General features: G+C 47.2%; 1 protein-coding gene across 2 annotated transcripts in view; it reads right to left on the reverse strand.

Moving 5' to 3' along the window:
* PJA2 (praja ring finger ubiquitin ligase 2) overlaps positions 1–16,735 on the reverse strand; it is a 215,857-nt gene that overhangs the window by 72,843 nt on the left and 126,279 nt on the right. The window lies entirely within an intron of this gene.

Here is a 16,735-nt window from a genome sequence, read left to right on the forward strand (position 1 = left end):
TTACTATAAGGATTTTTCAGCCACACTTTGTGCATTTGTCTATGGTTGTGAAATTCACATTTTCTCCGATCCACTCAAGCATGCATCAAATTGTAATGAGTCCGCCCACTTCAGGCTGACTTCACTGAGTTACAGCATGCTGTCCTTTCACTAGGAGCACATCCGCACAACAAAAGTAGCTCCCTTCAGTGCCAGGGAGCACTATGGCAATGTGTGTCCTTTTGACAAAAAACATATTGCCTTTTAGGCAGTTTGTTTTTAAACTGATGAATGCCAGGCAGCTTTCCAAACAATAACGTTTTGCAAAAACCATGACAAAACAAAACAAGAATTGCCAAAATTACATGACATAGGATAGGCCGCAACGGATAAAATGCACCACCCACTCATAAAGGGAGCTCTGGAAGTTACAGATTAAGGAATTAAATAAAACAAAATATATATGGACCTTTCCTCTCACCCAAACACTGTCTTCTGGAGACCCAAGTTCTATTGAAAGTGTATGGGGTGTGCTACTAAGTGGAAAAAGCTATTCTTTGATTTATTGTGGCTCTTAGATAGTGCTGGAATTGATACTGAAAAGAAATAGGTTGGCAGAATCTTAAGACGGCAAGCTCCACTGGACATCCCTTACTAGTTTCAGGTGAGTGCTGTCTACCAGAGATGCGGACAGATGGTCCTGAAAATCATTCGTAATGATGGAAGACACATATTGCCCATGGACTCTTTGTACTTTTTTTTAGAAATTAAGATAGATGTGGTGGGGGTTGTTCCCTTTAAAAGGGTTGGTGTGGACATTGTGGGTCCAACTGAGCCACCCACAGCCTCAGAGAACAAGTACATACTGGTACTAGTGGATCATGCTACCAGATACCCTGAAGCCATTCCCCTTAGGTCTACTATAGCTCCTACAGTAGCCAAGGCCCTGATTTGTATTGTTACCAGAGTGGGTTTTCCTAAGGAGGTGGTTTCTGACAGCGGTACAAAATTCATTTCAGCTTACCTGAAACACACGTGGAATGAGTGTGGGGTGACTTATGACTTCACTACACCATACCATCCACAAACCAATGGGCTTGTTGAAAGATTCAACAAGACATTGAAGGGCATGATCATGGGGCTCCCTGAAAAACTCAAAAGGAGATGGGATGTCCTCCCGCCATGCTTTCTTTTCACCTACAGAGAGGTGCCAGAGAAGGGAGTAGGGTTTTCCCCCTTTGAACTTCTGTTTGGCCATCCTGTAAGGGGACCACTGGCACTTGTTAAAGAAGGCTGGGCGAGACCTCTCCATTAGCCTAAACAAGATGTGGTGGCCTATGTGCTTGGCCTCTGCTCTAGGATGGCTGAGTACATGGAAAAGTCATCCAACAACCTTGAGACCAGCCAACAACTTCAGAAGTTGGGGTATAACTAAAAGGCTGCACTGGTAGAATTCCAACCAGGACAGAAAGTTTGGGTCTTGAAGCCTGTGACTCACAGGGCACTTCAGGACAGATGGAGTGGCCCTGACTCCAATACTAGAAAAGAAGAGTCAGGTCACCTACTTGGGCACTAGAAGAAGACCCAAGACAGTGATCCATGTTAACCGCCTGAAACACTACGATAGGGCAGACATAACCATGCTGATGGTTACTGATGACGATCAGGAAGCAGAGAGTGAACCTCTCTCTGACCTCCTCTCAACTGACCCTAAGGAAGGGGCAGTAGATGGAGTTGTCTATTTAGACACCCTCTCTGCCCAACAGCAAGCTGACTGCAGGCAAGTCCTACAGCAGTATGCTGAGCTCTTCTCTTTGACCCCTGGTCAGACACACTTGTGTACCCAGGATGTGAACAAAGAAGACAGTTTACCTGTCAAGACAAAAATATACAGACAATCTGACCAAGTCAAAGAGAGCATCAAAGTGGAAGTCCACAAGATGCTGGAGTTAGGGGTAATTGAGCACTTGACAGTCCCTGGGTTAGCCCAGTGGTCTTAGTCCCCAAACCTCATACCAAAGATGGCAAGAGAGAAATGAGGTTCTGTGTGGACTATAGAGGTCTAAACTCTGTCACTAAGACAGATGGACATCCTATACCAGAGCAGATGAATTGATTGACAAGTTAGGTGCAGCCAAATTCTTAAGTACCTTTGACTTAAATGAAGGGTACTGGCAAACTAGGATGGCACCTGGAGCAAAAGAAAATACAGCATTCTTTACACCTGATGGGCATTATCACTTTACTGTTTTGTCCTTTGGCTTGAAGAATGCCCCTGCCACCTTCCAAAGATTGGTGAATCAAGTCCTTCAATGCACCATATCTAGAAGATATTGCGGTCTCTAGCTCCACCTGGCAGGATCTCCTGATCCAACTGGGGAAGGTTTTGCAGGCCTTGCAATCAGCAGGCCCCACTATTAAAGCATCAAAGTGCCAAATAGGGCAGGGCACAGTTGTATACTTGGGCCACCTTGTAGGTGGAGGCCAAGTGCAACCCTTACAACCCAAGAATCAGACAGTTCTAGGCTGGGAAGCTCCAAAAACCCAGGCTCAAGTCAGAACATTCCTTTGCAAGACTGGTTACTACAGGAGGTCTGTGAAGGGGTATGGATCCATTGTGACACCCCTCACAGAACTGACCTCAAAGAAGATGCCCCAAAAAAGGTAAACTAGACGCTTGACTGTCAAAAGGCCTTTGACACCCTGAAAGAAGCAATATGCTTAGCATCAGTTCTTGAAGCTGCAGATTATTCTAGGCAGTTTCTGGTGCAGACGGATGCCTCTTAAAATGGGATAGGAGCAGTCCTGTCCCAAGTCAATGATGATGGCCTTGGAGTGCCATTGAGAAAGAGGTCTTTGTTGTGGTTTGGTCCCTGAAAAAGCTGAGATCATACTTGTTTGGTAGTCACTGTACTGTTCAAACGGACCACAAACCTCTCAGATGGCTAATGCAAATAAAAGGTGAGAAACCTAAACTTTTGAGGTGGTCCATATCTCTACAGGGAATGGACTTTTCAGTGGAACACAGACCTGGGACTGCCCATACCAATGCAGACTGTCTTTCAAGGTTCTCCACCTAGATAATGAAGACTCTCCTGGGACTCTCTTTGGAAAGGTTAGTATCATCCTCTTTCGTTTGGTGGGGGGGGGGGTGGGAGGGTGTGTGTAGGAAAGTGCTACTGTTGGTATGGTTAGCCCCCCACCCCCTTTTGCCTGATGTTGATGCCAATTTTGATTGAAAATGTGCTAGGATCCTGCCAATCAGGCCCCAGCACCAGTGTTTTTTCCCTAAATCTATATGTCTGTTTCTACAATTGGCACACCCCTGGCACACAGTTAAGTCCCTTGTAAAAAGGTACCCATCGTACCAAGGGCCCTGTGGCCAGGGAAGGTCCCTCAGGGCTGCAGCATGTATTATGCCACCCTTGAGGGACCCCTCACCAAGCATATGTACACTGCCCTTGCAGCTTGTGTGTGCTGCTGGGGAGAAAAAGGCAAAGTCGACATGGCAACAGTAGGAACATGGCTCCCTGTTGCAGTTACCCCCCACTTTTTGCCTGATATTGATGCAGACTTGACTGAGAAGTGTGCTGGGACCCTGCTAACCAGGCCCCAGCACCAGTGTTCTTTCACTTAAAAACGTACCATTGTTCCACAATTGGCACAACCCTGGCACACAGAAAAGTCCCTTGTAAAAGGTACCAGTGGTACCAAGGGCCCTGTGACCAAGGAAGGTCCCTAAGGGCTGCAGCACATGTTGTGCCACCTTAAGGGACCCTTCACCTAACACATGCACACTGCCATTTTAGATTCTGTGTGTTGGTGGGGAGAAAAAGGCAAAGTCGACATGGCATCCCCCTCAGGATGCCATGCACACAAAATGCTGCCTGTGGCATAGGTAAGTCACCCCTCTAGCAGGCCTTACAGCCCTAAGGCAGGGTGCACTATACCACAGGTGAGGGCACAGCTGCATGAGCAATATGCCCCTACAGTGTCTAAGCAAAACCTTAGGTAGCCGTAAGAGTATATGGTCTGGGAGTTTGTCAAACATGAACTCCACAGTTCAATAATGGCTACAAGGAAAACTGGGAAGTTTGGTATCAAACTTCTTAGAATAATAAACCCACACTGATGCCAGTGTTGGATTTATTACAAAATGCACACAGAGGGCATCTTAGAAAATGCCACCTGTATTTTACTCAGTTCTTCTGTGCAGGACTGACTGGTCTGTGCCAGCCTGCCACTAAGGCGAGTTTCTGCCCTCCTGTGGTGACAGCCTTTGTGCTCTCTGAGGACAGAAACAAAGCCTGCACTGGGTGGAGGTGCTTCTCACCTCCCCCTGCAGGAACGCAGCCTCAAGCTCATGCCTTTTGTTACAGCACTCCAGGGCATCCAAGCTAGTGAAGATGCCCGCCCCTCTGGCCACTGCTCCCACTTTTGGCGGCAAGGCAGGAGAGGATAGTGAGAAAAACAAGGAGGAGTCACCCACCAGTCAGGACAGCCCCTAAGGTGCCCTGAGGTGACCCCTGCCTTTAGAAATTCTCCATAGTGATGTGCCCATCTCCCCTCAGGAAGCAGGCACAAAGTGTGTAGCCACCCTCCAGGACAGTAGCCATTGGATACTGCCCTCCTGACCTAAACACACCCCTAAATTCAGTATTTAGGGGCGCCCCAGAGCCCAGGAAATCAGACTCCTGCAACCTACACACAGAAGGAGGACTGCTGACCTCAAAGCCCTGCAGAGACGACGGAGGCGACAACTGCTTTGGCCCCAGCCCTACCGGCCTGTCTCCAGACTCAAAGAACCTGCACAGCGACGCATCCGACAGGGACCAGCGACCTCTGAGGAGTCAGAGGACTGCCCTGAACCTGAAGGACCAAGAAACTCCTGAGAACAGCTGCACTGTTCAAAAACAGCAACAACTTTGCAACTTCCTGCTGGAAGAGTGAGACTTCACCCTCTGCACCTGACGCCCCCGGCTCGAGCTCCTGAGAACCAAAACTACAGGGAGGAGTTCCAAGCGACGGCGACCTCGTGAGTAGCTCGAGACGACCCCCCAGGACCTCCACAGCGACGCATGCTATTTCAAAGTAAGAAATAGTGTGCACAGAGTCCAAGGGTTCCCCTTAGAGGTAAGATAGTGGCAAAATTAGATAATTCGAATGCTCTATTTTGTGGAAGTGTGGTCGAGCGGTAGGCTTATCAGAGGGTAGTGTTAAGCATTTGTTGTACACAAACAGGCAATAAATAAGGAACACACACTCAAAGACTTAGTCCAGGCCAATAGGTTATTATATAGAAAAATATATTTTCTTAATTTATTTTTAGAACCACAAGTTCAAGATTTGAAGTAAATACATAAAATGCAAGGTACTCCACACAGGTAAGTTAGGAACTTTGAATCAGAGCAATAACATACAGTTTTTGTTAAAATGGCAATAAGCTATTTTAAAAGTGGACACAGTGGAAAAATCAACAGTTCCTGGGGGAGATAAGTAATAGTTAGATTGTGAGGTGAGTAAGACACTTACAAGTCTCAATTCCTGGGCATAGGCAGCCCACCGTTGGGGGTTCAAGGCAACCCCAAAGTTACCACACCAGTAGCTCAGGGCCGGTCAGGTGCAGAGGTCAAAGAGGTGCCCAAAACACATAGGTGCCTATGGAGAACAGGGGTGCTCCGGTTCCAGTCTGCCAGCAGGTAAGTACCCATGTCCTCGGGGGGCAGACCAGGGGGGTTTTGTAGAGCACTGGTGGGGGGGGGGGGACAAGTAGGCACACAAAAAACACCCTCAGTGGCACAGGGGCGGCCAGGTGCAGTGTCCAAAGCAGGTGTTGGGTTTTGTGTAGGTTTCAATGGAGGGACCCAGGGGTCACTCTAGCGCTGCAGGCAGGCATGGGGGGGGGCTTCTAGGGACAGTCACCACCCGGGCTAGGCAGAGGGTCGCCTGGGGGTCGCTCCTGCCCTGAGGTTCGGTTCCTTCAGGTCCTGGGGGCTGCGGGTGCAGTGCTTGGTACAGGCGCCGGGTCCCTTGTTACAGGCAGTCGTGGTCAGGGGAGCCTCTGGATTCTCTCTGCAGGCACAGCTGTGGGGATCCAGGGGGGTCGTCTCGGGCTACTCATGGGGTCGCAGTCGCCGGGGAGTCCTCCCTGTGGTGTTGGTTCTCTGGATCTCAAGCCGGGGGTGTCGGGTGCAGAGTATGAAGTCTCACGCTTCTGGCGGCAAGAGTGAGTTCTTTAGCAGTTGTAGAAAAGTTGCAAGTTTGTTGCAGGTTGTTGAGAAGAGCCGCTGCTCACGGGAGGTTCTTGGTCCTTTAGTCCAGGGCAGTCCTCTGAGGCTTCAGAGGTTGCTGGTCCCAGTCGGATGAGTCGCTCGTTGCAGGTTTTTGAGTCAGAAAACAGGCTGGTAAGGCTGAGGCAAAAGCAGTTGTTGTCTTCAGTCTTCTCTGCAGGGCTTGTAGGTCAGCAGTCCTCCTTTCTTCAGGTTGCAGGAATCTGATTTCCTGGGTTCTGGGGTGCCCCTAAATGCTAAATTTAGGGGTGTGTTTAGGTCTGAGAGGGCAGTAGCCAATGGCTACTATCCTGGAGGGTGGCTACACCCTCTTTGTGCCTCCTCCCTGTGGGGAGGGGGGCGCATCCCTAATCCTATTGTGGGAATCCTGCAAAACTAAGATGGAGTATTTCTAAAGGCAGAGGTCACCTCAGCTCAGGGCACCTTAGGGGCTGTCATGACTGGTGGGTGACTCCTCCTTGTTTTTCTAATTATCTCCCCCAGCCTTGCTGCCAAAAGTGGGGGCAGTGGCCGGAGGGGTGGGCATCTCCACTAGCCGGGATTCCCTGGGGCGCTGCAACAAAGGGGGTGAGCCTTTGAGGCTTACCACCAGGTGTTACAGTTCCTGCAGGGGGAGGTGTGAAACACCTCCACCCAGTGCAGGATTTGTTCCTGGTCACAGAGTGACAAAGGCACTCTCCCCATGTGGCCAGCAACTCGTCTGGTTGTGGCAGGCTGGCAGAAACTGGTCAGCCCCACACTAGAAGTCAGACTGGTATTCAGGGGGCATCTTCAAGATGCCCTCTGGGTGCATGTTACAATAAATTGCACACTGGCATCAGTGTGCATTTATTGTGCTGAGAAGTTTGATACCAAACTTCCCAGATTTCAGTGTAGCCATTATGGAGCTGTGGAGTTCGTGTTTGACAAACTCCCAGACCACATACTCTTATGGCTACCCTGCACTTACAATGTCTAAGGTTTTGCTTAGACACTGTAGGGACATAGTGCTCATGCACATATGCCTTCACCTGTGGTATAGTGCACCCTGCCTTAGGGCTGTATGGCCTGCTAGAGGGGTGACTTACCTATCCCACAGGCAGTGTGAGGTTGGCATGGCACTCTGAGGGGAGTGCCATGTCGACTTTGTCATTTCCTCCCCACCAGCACACACAAGCTGCAAGGCAGTGTGCATGTGCTGAGTGAGGGGTCCCCAGGGTGGCATCAGACATGCTGCAGCCCCTTAGAGACCTTCCTTGACACCAGGGCCCTTGGTACCAGGGGTACCAGTTACAAGGGACTTATCTGAGTGCCAGGGCTGTGCCAATTGTGGAAGCAAATGTACAGTTTAGGGAAAGAACACTGGTGCTGGGGCCTGGTTAGCAGCATCCCAGCACACTTTCAAAACTTAGCATCAGCAAAGGCAAAAAGTCAGGGGGTAACCATGCCAAGGAGGCATTTCCTTACACCCCCTGTATGTTAACCAAACTGATAGTGCAGGACTGACCACTCTGTTGCATCCTGCCACTTTCAGACAAGTTTCCGACGCCATGGGGTGAGAGCCTTTGTATTCTCTGTGATCAGAAACAAAGCCTGTCCTGGGTGGAGGTGCTTTACACCTCCCCCCTACAGGAACTGTTACACCTGGCAGTGAGCCTCAAAGGCTCAAGCCTCGGATTACAGTGCCCCAGGGCACTCCAGCTTTGGAGTTGCCCGCCTCCTGGACAAAGCCCCACTTTCGGTGGCAAGTCTGGCAGGAAAAGTAGGGAAGACAGGGAGGAGTGACCACCACAGCTAGGACCACCCCTAAGGTGTCCACAGCTGAGGTTACCCCCTCCCTGCAGAATCCGCCATCTTGGTTTGGAGGACAGGAACCAAACAGATTAGGTCTGTGCTCCCCTCCCCAAAGGGAGCGGGCAGAAGGAGGGTGTAGCCACTCTCAGGCCCTCTGACCTCCTACCCCTGAAATGCCCCTAAATCCAGAATTTAAGGGTCTCCCTGAACCCAGCTCACCAGATTCCTGGCGACCGTCAAGAAGAAAAGGATTGCATAGCTGAAACCCCAGCAGCAAAGAAGGAATACGACAACTGACTTGGCCCTAGCCCTAACGTTCTGTCTCCTGCCTCAAACAAACTGCACAAGAACAGCAACACATCCAGCGGGACCAGCAAACTCTGCCAAGCTCGGAATGCATGAGTACTGACCACTCTGCAGCTGACGCCATGGCCAATGTTCAGGTGTCCCAACTAGCAACAGAGGATCGCTAGGTGATTCTGAGAAAGGGTCCACCCTGGGTTGACCTCTCCACCCCTCCATGATGACGCCTGCAGAGGGAATCCCGAGGACCCACCCGAACGCGAAAGCTCCGGACAAAGATATCCAACACCTAAAGACACACTGCCCTTGCAGCCCCCAGGCCTTGGAGAACCCGACCTCCAGTGCAGCTACGTTCAGCAGGCGATCCTCCTCCCCGTCCAGCCTGTGGTTCACCAGAGTCAACCCCCCTGGACCTCACCTGCAGCATCTGAGTTACCCCCGGGGTCCACTCATAGAGGATCATTGGAAAACAGACGCCTTGCTTGCACCCCCCCCCCCCCCCCCCAGAGCCACTGGGGGCATATGTTTGGTGCTTACTTGTGGCCCTCCAGTGCACCTCGAAACCCTTCATGTCTGCCCTCTGAAGACGCTTGTACTTACCGGCCTGCAGAGCTGAAACAGAGTACCCCCAGTCTCCATAGCAGCCCATGTTATTTTTGCCTCAACTTTGATCTCTGCACTGGGCCGGCCCCGTGTTGCTGGTGGTGGGTGTTTGGGGTTAACTTGAACCCCACCTGTGGACTTCCTAACCCCTGGAAACTAGAACTATAAATCAAGTACTTACCTATAAATCGTGCTAACCTTTCTTTCCCCCAGGAACTGTTACTGAAAATTGCAGTGTCAACTTTTAAAGCAGGTAATTTCCAATATTTCAAAAACTGTATAGCTTATCTATTTCAAACAAAGTGCTATTGATATATGTGTGAAATATGAATCTATTTAAGTACTTACCTGCAACTTGAATCTCGTGGTTCTAGAAATAAAGAAAATATATTTTTTGCTATATAAAAACCATTGGTCTGGAGTGAAGTCATTGAGTGTGTGCTTCTTCTATTGTCTGTGTGTGTATAACAAATGCTTTGCACTACCCTCTGATCACCCTTACTGCTTGACTACACTACCAAAAAAGAGGGCATCAGTATTATCTACTTTAGCCTCTGTTGAGCCTTTGGGGGAACCCCTGGACTCTGTGCACACTATATCTCATTTTGATATAGTATATACAGAGCAAGCTTTCTACAGGTCACACGCAGGAGGACTCTGTCCGAAGATTCTACCCAATGGTGGAATATCTACAGGGGTGGCCTTAGGGGCAAGAAGTCCTCAGGGGCAGGTCATAGACCATGCTATGATCACCCTTAGTTGGGAAACAGACTCAGAGGGTGAGCTGGTGATCCCGAGGGTGGGAGTCGTCACGTCCACCAGGTGAGAGTGAATGGGGTCCCAGTCACTGCTCTGAGGGACACTGGGGCTAATCATAACATGATGGTGGAAAGACTAGTTTCCCCAGAGCAGCGCTCCAGACGGGCATGTAAGGTGACTCCAGCCCCTAGGCAGGACTTTTTCTGTCCTATGGTGCTGGTATCCCTGGAGTGGGTGGGAAGGTGACCCAGAGGAGGATCACAGTTAGTCCCCCAGAAGCCCATTGTAGGAAAGTACCCTCTTTTTGGCATGGTTACCCCCACTTTTTGTCTGTTGCCAGTATGTTTTGACTGTGTTCATTGGGATGCTGCAAACCTGGACCCCAGTGACTATGCTCTCTCCCTTTAAACTTGGTTGCTTGGACCACAAACTCCCCACATTTAGCATACTGGTGCCCCCTTTAAAGTCCCTTGTATATGGTACCTAGGGCATTGGGGCATCAGGGGTCCCCCATTGGGCCGCAGCATGTATTATGCCACCCATGGAAAGACCAAAGTGTATCTGCAGGCCTGCCACTGCAGCCTGCGTGAAAGGGTGCATGCACCTGGTCACCGTAAGTCACCCCTATGGTAGGCCCCCGTAGCCCAGAGAGCAGGGTACAGGTACCTGTGTTTAAGTGCACCCCTGCATGAGTAGAGGTGCTCCTACAAACTCCAGCTCCATTTTCCTGGACTTCGTGAGTACGGGGACACCATTTTATGCGTGTACTGGATATAGGGCACTATCTATGTCCAGCTACATAATGGTAACTCCGAACCTAGGCATGTCAGGGAAGTCTGTCAAGGTATTGATTAGCCTTCCCCGGCTTGACGCTGAAAGGGGGTTGTGCTGGACCAGGGCCTTTCTGCAGGGTCAGAAAAACAATTATGGCAACAATAACCCTACAATGGCCACACCTTCCTGTACTTTTTAGTGAGTATAATAATGGTGCTCATACACTACTAAACGTATCTGTTGCCAAATACGTATACTGGGATAGGAATAAACCAACACCAGTCAATATGACCACAAAAAAACAACTTGTGGAGCACACAGATATACAAGTACTTAGCTGTCTATTATGATGGATTCAAGGATCTACAATCAATAACAAAAATTACAATAAGATAATCAAATACAAAATGAAAGAAAAGATAAACAAATAGTACAACTAGTATGTGGCAAGTACAAATAAAACTTCTTTATTTAACATGATTATATACATTTCAAAATACATCCCATGTTAACCATATCTCAACAACGTTGAGATATGTTGGTATGAAAACCAACCTATTTGAACAAATGAGTCGACAATGGGTCCATTTAAATACCAATACACTTATATTTACAATATTCAGCCAATAGAACAATTAAATCAGAAGTAAGTCCATCCAAGAACAATCTTGTTTGTATTTGCAGGATTCAGCCTTTCCGCAGGGTCATTATCAAACATTTTGCTGGCCTCCTCCGCCTTTTCTTCTGACCTCATTTGTGCTGGCTTTAGGACTCCTGAGCATGTTACCACTGCTATCCAGTACCAAAGTGCACGTGCTCTCTCCTCTAAAAATGATGACATTGGTTCATTCCCAATTGGCATATTTAATTTACTTACAACGTCCTAGTAAAATGCACTGCATGTGCCCAGGGCCTGTAAATTAAATGCGACTAGTGGGCCTGTGCACAGCTTGTGTCACCCACTTAAGTAGCCCCTTAACCATGTATAATGCCTGCCACTGCAAAACCTGTGTATGCAGTTTTAAATTGCCATGTTGACCTGGCAAGTTAAACCTTTTGACATGCCTACAACTTTCCTTTTTATACATAAGCTACCCTAACGTAGGACCTGTATAACACATAAGGCAGGGTGCAATGCAGGATGCAAAGTATTTAAAAGGCAGGACATGTATTTCTAAGTTTTACATGCCCTGGTAGTCAAATTCATTTATTTTTCCCTACTGCAAGGCATATCTCTCCCACAGGATAAGATTGGGATTACCTTATTACGTCTTGTAAGTGTAATTTCCAATTGGGAAGAGATACATTTGTTAACGTTTGGCGTCCCTGGACTCACAATCAAAGCTACAACTTAAGGTTAACTTAGATTTTAAGTTGCTAGCCTAAAAATGCCAATTTTAGAAAGTGGGCATTTTCCTTACCTAAACCATTTGGTGCCTTCTACTGGTCTCCAATATACATCTGGGGTGGAGACAGGCCTCGAAAAATCATAAAAATGTTATTAAGCCTGCCGGTCGAGTAACTCGAATAATCTACTTAACCATAACTGCAATGTACTTGACCTATTAACGGGTCTCAAATTGTGTGATCCTAGTTAAATATTTTAGTTTACAGTCACTTTTTTCTTCATTGTCACATACGAGTGTACCTTCAAATATGTGATCTCAGCATTTCTGCTGTACAAAACTTTTCTTTGGACTTTTGACTAAATAGACTAAGCGTTTGCTCCATGTATACAATGGATCTAGTCCACATATAGGGAACACATGATCCATTACTTACCTCTCTGTTTACTAATAGCATTGCCACCAGGTCAGAAGTGTTTCTCAGTTTATTTTTAAACACTCACTTTTAACTAATAAATATTTACTAAACATTGATGTGATTGCACACTGTCATTTATAGACGAAACATTTCGAATAAATGTCCAAAAACCTTCCAACTAACTTGCAGCTTTACTGATAAAACTATATAATGGATTAACAATCTGTGAAAATGAGGTTTCAGAAAACATATTACCTTTGCACATAACCAAGTAATATGTTATGATTTGTTTGCATCCTAAGAAAATATTTTTTTCCCATCACACAGCAGTACAATGGGCTTTCACAAATCCTGATATATTTTTTGGAAATGTTAGGAAAAGCCAAACAAAATCCCGGCACTCTGCAATGAGAATTAATTGCAAGACAAACTGACTTTTGACCTCTGTCTCTGAACACAGAGCAAATGTGACAAGAAAAAGAGTTAAAGGAGTATTTATTGCTCCTCCACTTTCTCGCTGAACAGAACACCTGTTCTTCGTCAACTAGCCAGAAGGGGCGAGTAGGTCCTAAAAACAGCTCGACTCGCCATAGCGAGTGGACTAGTAGATTTTGTCAACACCTGGGGAGACAGCTGCACTGTGCATTCTCTTTAGCCAGCCACTCACACAGGAAGGTTAGGTGTGCCTAGGTACTCGTCCATTCTGATGGCTCATCCTGGGCAGCAAGGGAAGGAGGAGTGGACACTTACACCTGAATAGGCAGTGCCTGTCCCAACACAAAGGGCTGATTACCCCCCCTAGTGACAGTCTAGAGCCGGGGTTAGGAAGAAAGGATGTCTGTGCACTTCAAAGACACCAGAACTTCAGTACACTTCTGGACCTGCGAAGGCCTGTGCTGCTTAAATGACTGCCACTCTGCCAGATCTCTGCCTTGCTAGACTCTTAAATGCTGAGCTGTCCTGCTGCCTGCTGTTCCCCTGCCTGGGTGAGAAGGACTGGCCCTGTATCACTTGAACCCAGAGTGAATCCAAGGGATTGCCTCCAGTTTTCTGAAATCTCAGGGACAGAAAAGACTTGCAACAATCCTGCTACAGTTTGTGGACTCTGACAAATGTGAGTCCTGTCCTTCCAAGTGGTGCCAACCCAGTACTGGGCCCTTGGAAGTGGGTTCTTCCGGCTGCTCGTGCAAAGAAAACATGCATCAACCTCAATGTGCCAACTGAAACAGGCACATAGGGGGTTATTCTAACTTTGGAGGAGGTGTTAATCCGTCCCAAAAGTGACGGAAAAGTGACGGATTTACCACCAGCCGTATTACGAGTCCATTATATCCTATGGAACTCGTAATACGGCTGGTGGTATATCCGTCACTTTACCGTCACTTTTGGGACGGATTAACACTCCTCCAAAGTTAGAATAACCCCCATAGTCTTGACGCTTCACCACTGCAACGCCGCTGCTACGAAGATCCAGGACTCTGCATCACCGTCACCAGTGTGCTGCTGCGAGGATTGGAGCACAGAATTGTTGACTATGAAATGCATTGCCCCCTCTGCTTGGCCCAGAATCAATAACTTGCCTTCATCCTCCAGATCGACGCAGATGCATTGCTTCACTGCTTTCTTAAGCGCAGACCCGGAACGGAACAGACACATCTCAAGGACCAGGGTACTTTTGCTCAGCTGGCCCTGCAAACGTCTTGTAGCCGGCTTGCGCACCATCAGTCAGCCTGAACTTTTGACTTTGGCCCAGTCTATCACAACCAGATAGGCCTGGTATAGCATGAACAGAGTTCTGCTTCTACGAACTACAGTTTCATTTATTCTTTAAAAATCCATATCTCAACTTCTACTTACTGTTTTTTTGTCGTTTGGCGCTTGTTTTGTTCATTAAATTAAGCTCTGTTTCTCTAATCTAGTATGGATTATTTTTGTGTGGTGTTTACACTGTTTTACTGTTTGAAGTGTTGCACAGATATATTAAACATTGACTCTTAAATTAGCTATGTGCTAAGCTACTAGAGGGTGAGAATAGGTTAATTTAGGGTGTGTATCTGACTTACCCTGACTAGGATTGTTTTACCTGCTCGAACAGAGTATATAGCTCTGCCAATCGGGAACCAGATTTCAAAGGACGGGTGAAAGGAAGAATAGAAGGAAAGGTTAAAGGATAGAGTGAAAGAATCAAAAGTAAAAGCATGAATGGATTTAAGAAGTGACAGATGGGTGAAATGATGAGGAAGGAAGGGTGAAAGGATGGAAAGATGAATTGGTACACTGATAGGATGGACATACATATGAGGATCGACAGATGAAAACGGAGCTGACGAGTGATTAAACAAAAAGGTGAAGGGAAGATCAGATAAGTGAATGGATGAAAAAATGGAAGGGTGAAAGTATGGATGTGTAGATGCTGGGAAGGAAAAAAGTGTTAACAGACTATTCTAAGGAGAGTCAGGCTTGCTGGCTTTGAGCGCTTGGTGTGACTAGATGACTGGTTCAAACCGGGGCTACTTTGTATTTTCTGGCTACTCCCTTGGGATGGATAAAGCAGAGGCCTTACAGAGCCTCTCTCTAAGGAGCCCCAACAACCATCTCGACAGACCAGCCAGATAGAAAAATGTTCATTGTAAAGCTGCTGGTTTTGTACTCTTGTTTGAACCTGGGCACCGAAAGATTGAGTGAAGCCTAAAATTTGTGATCAACACCCAGCTTGTTGAATTTGTTGTATTTGTGTAAGATGTGGATTTTAATGTAGTGCAATACATGCTGCTTCACGGTTGCTATACAAGATGTTGTCGAAAAGGGGGTGTTGAAGAGGGAGGTGGAGGAGCCATCTTTCAAGTGATCAGCAGAGGGGCGAATGTTGAAAGAGGTGGGACTACAATTACTTTCTGAATGCTGACTTTTTTCCATCTTTTAAAGTGAGTCCGAGAGGGGAAGTGTAATGATCAAGTTACTTACCTTCGGTAACAATTTATCTGGTAGATACATATTCTAGTTGGAGATTCCTTGCCTGGGTGATGACTCCACGAATGGTCTCAAGACCTTCCTCTCGAGCGAGACTGGGATCGATGTGGAGTCAAGCGCTGGCCCGCCATGAGCTTTAGGGACCGCTCCCTCAAAGCCTTCAGACCGGGCTTCGGGTCATCCTTGATGCACCAAAAGACACCACAAAACTCAACAATAGTGTTGAATTTGGTAAAAAAAACAACCAGGGTAGCTCTCTCTGGACCAGTGCGTGGCACGGAAAGAAAAACACTGGCTTCACTATGCTGAAGCAGCACATATGTACGACCCCCGATGTCATCATGGCGACCGCGATGCTAATGACGGACGTGGAGTCGACTGACGCCACATAATGGCGCGCAAGGGTACTGCTCCAAGAAAAATCTCCGGATCCAGTCTAATGCCTGGGGAAATTCTAAGGTAAGGAATCAGCAGCTGGAAGTCTCTATCAGATACTATGATCAAGTACAGCCAGTCTTCTGCCACTCGCATTCAATTTGTTTCACAGTATTTGTTGCCAGGCGATTAACATAGCTGCACTTGCAAACAGACACTGTAACCACAGGAAGAATGACTAAAACCATGATCTTTCTTTCTCAGAATTACAGGAGAATTTACTGTGTGGTAAAAAAGTCTGTTTTATCACCCTCTCAATCCTTTGAAAATCATCCTTCAAGTCTCATCTATCTAATGCACACCGGCTCTTGCTGAAAGGTAAGAATACAATTCTACTTCAAAACCTACAAAGTAGTTTGCCTTCATTAAGAATCAGATCTGCGTGACAACTACGGCAAGATGTAAGAACACACAAAGTAAATCACAATCTCCGATGGACATAAGCAAGATTTTTTTTTTAAATGAGGCAGTGAGACATTACTCTTAGCCGCTAAGAATTTTTGCGTTGTATTAAGAGTCCTCCATAGATTCCTGCATACTCTTCGCCATGTAATCAAGTTACTTATAATCTCTAAATAACTCAACAGCAAAGTTCAGTAAAATAGACTATTATCTAGTTCAGTGGTTCCCAACCTGTGGTCCGTGGAACCGTGCGGGTCCGCGAAGACTCCTCAGGGGGTCCATGACTACTTAGAAAATTAAATGATAACAGATTAGGTCCCCAGCTTTCAGTAATGACTCAGTGGGGGGTTCCCTGATTCCAATAATGATTCAGTGGGGGTCCGTGGGATTCAGTAATGATACAGTGGGGGTCCGTGGGATTAGTAATGATACAGTGGGGGTCCACAGAAGTCAAAAGGTTGGGAACCACTGATCTAGTTCATTGGCCTCTCCACTACACCTTGCAAGATTGAAAATAACTTCCTGATTACTGTAAACTACTCCAATACAGCACAATTATATTAAACTAAATTAGCTACTGCGCCGGGGAATCAGGTTCCTCGCTCCGTAGCTCTTGACACTTTTTTGCCTAAATACCTCTGTGTTATATGGCCTTGGCATTAGGCAGCTATGCTCTGAGCAGC

This window comes from Pleurodeles waltl, chromosome 1_1, assembly GCF_031143425.1.
Source record: "Pleurodeles waltl isolate 20211129_DDA chromosome 1_1, aPleWal1.hap1.20221129, whole genome shotgun sequence".
In the NCBI taxonomy this organism is placed as follows: Eukaryota; Metazoa; Chordata; class Amphibia; order Caudata; family Salamandridae; genus Pleurodeles; species Pleurodeles waltl.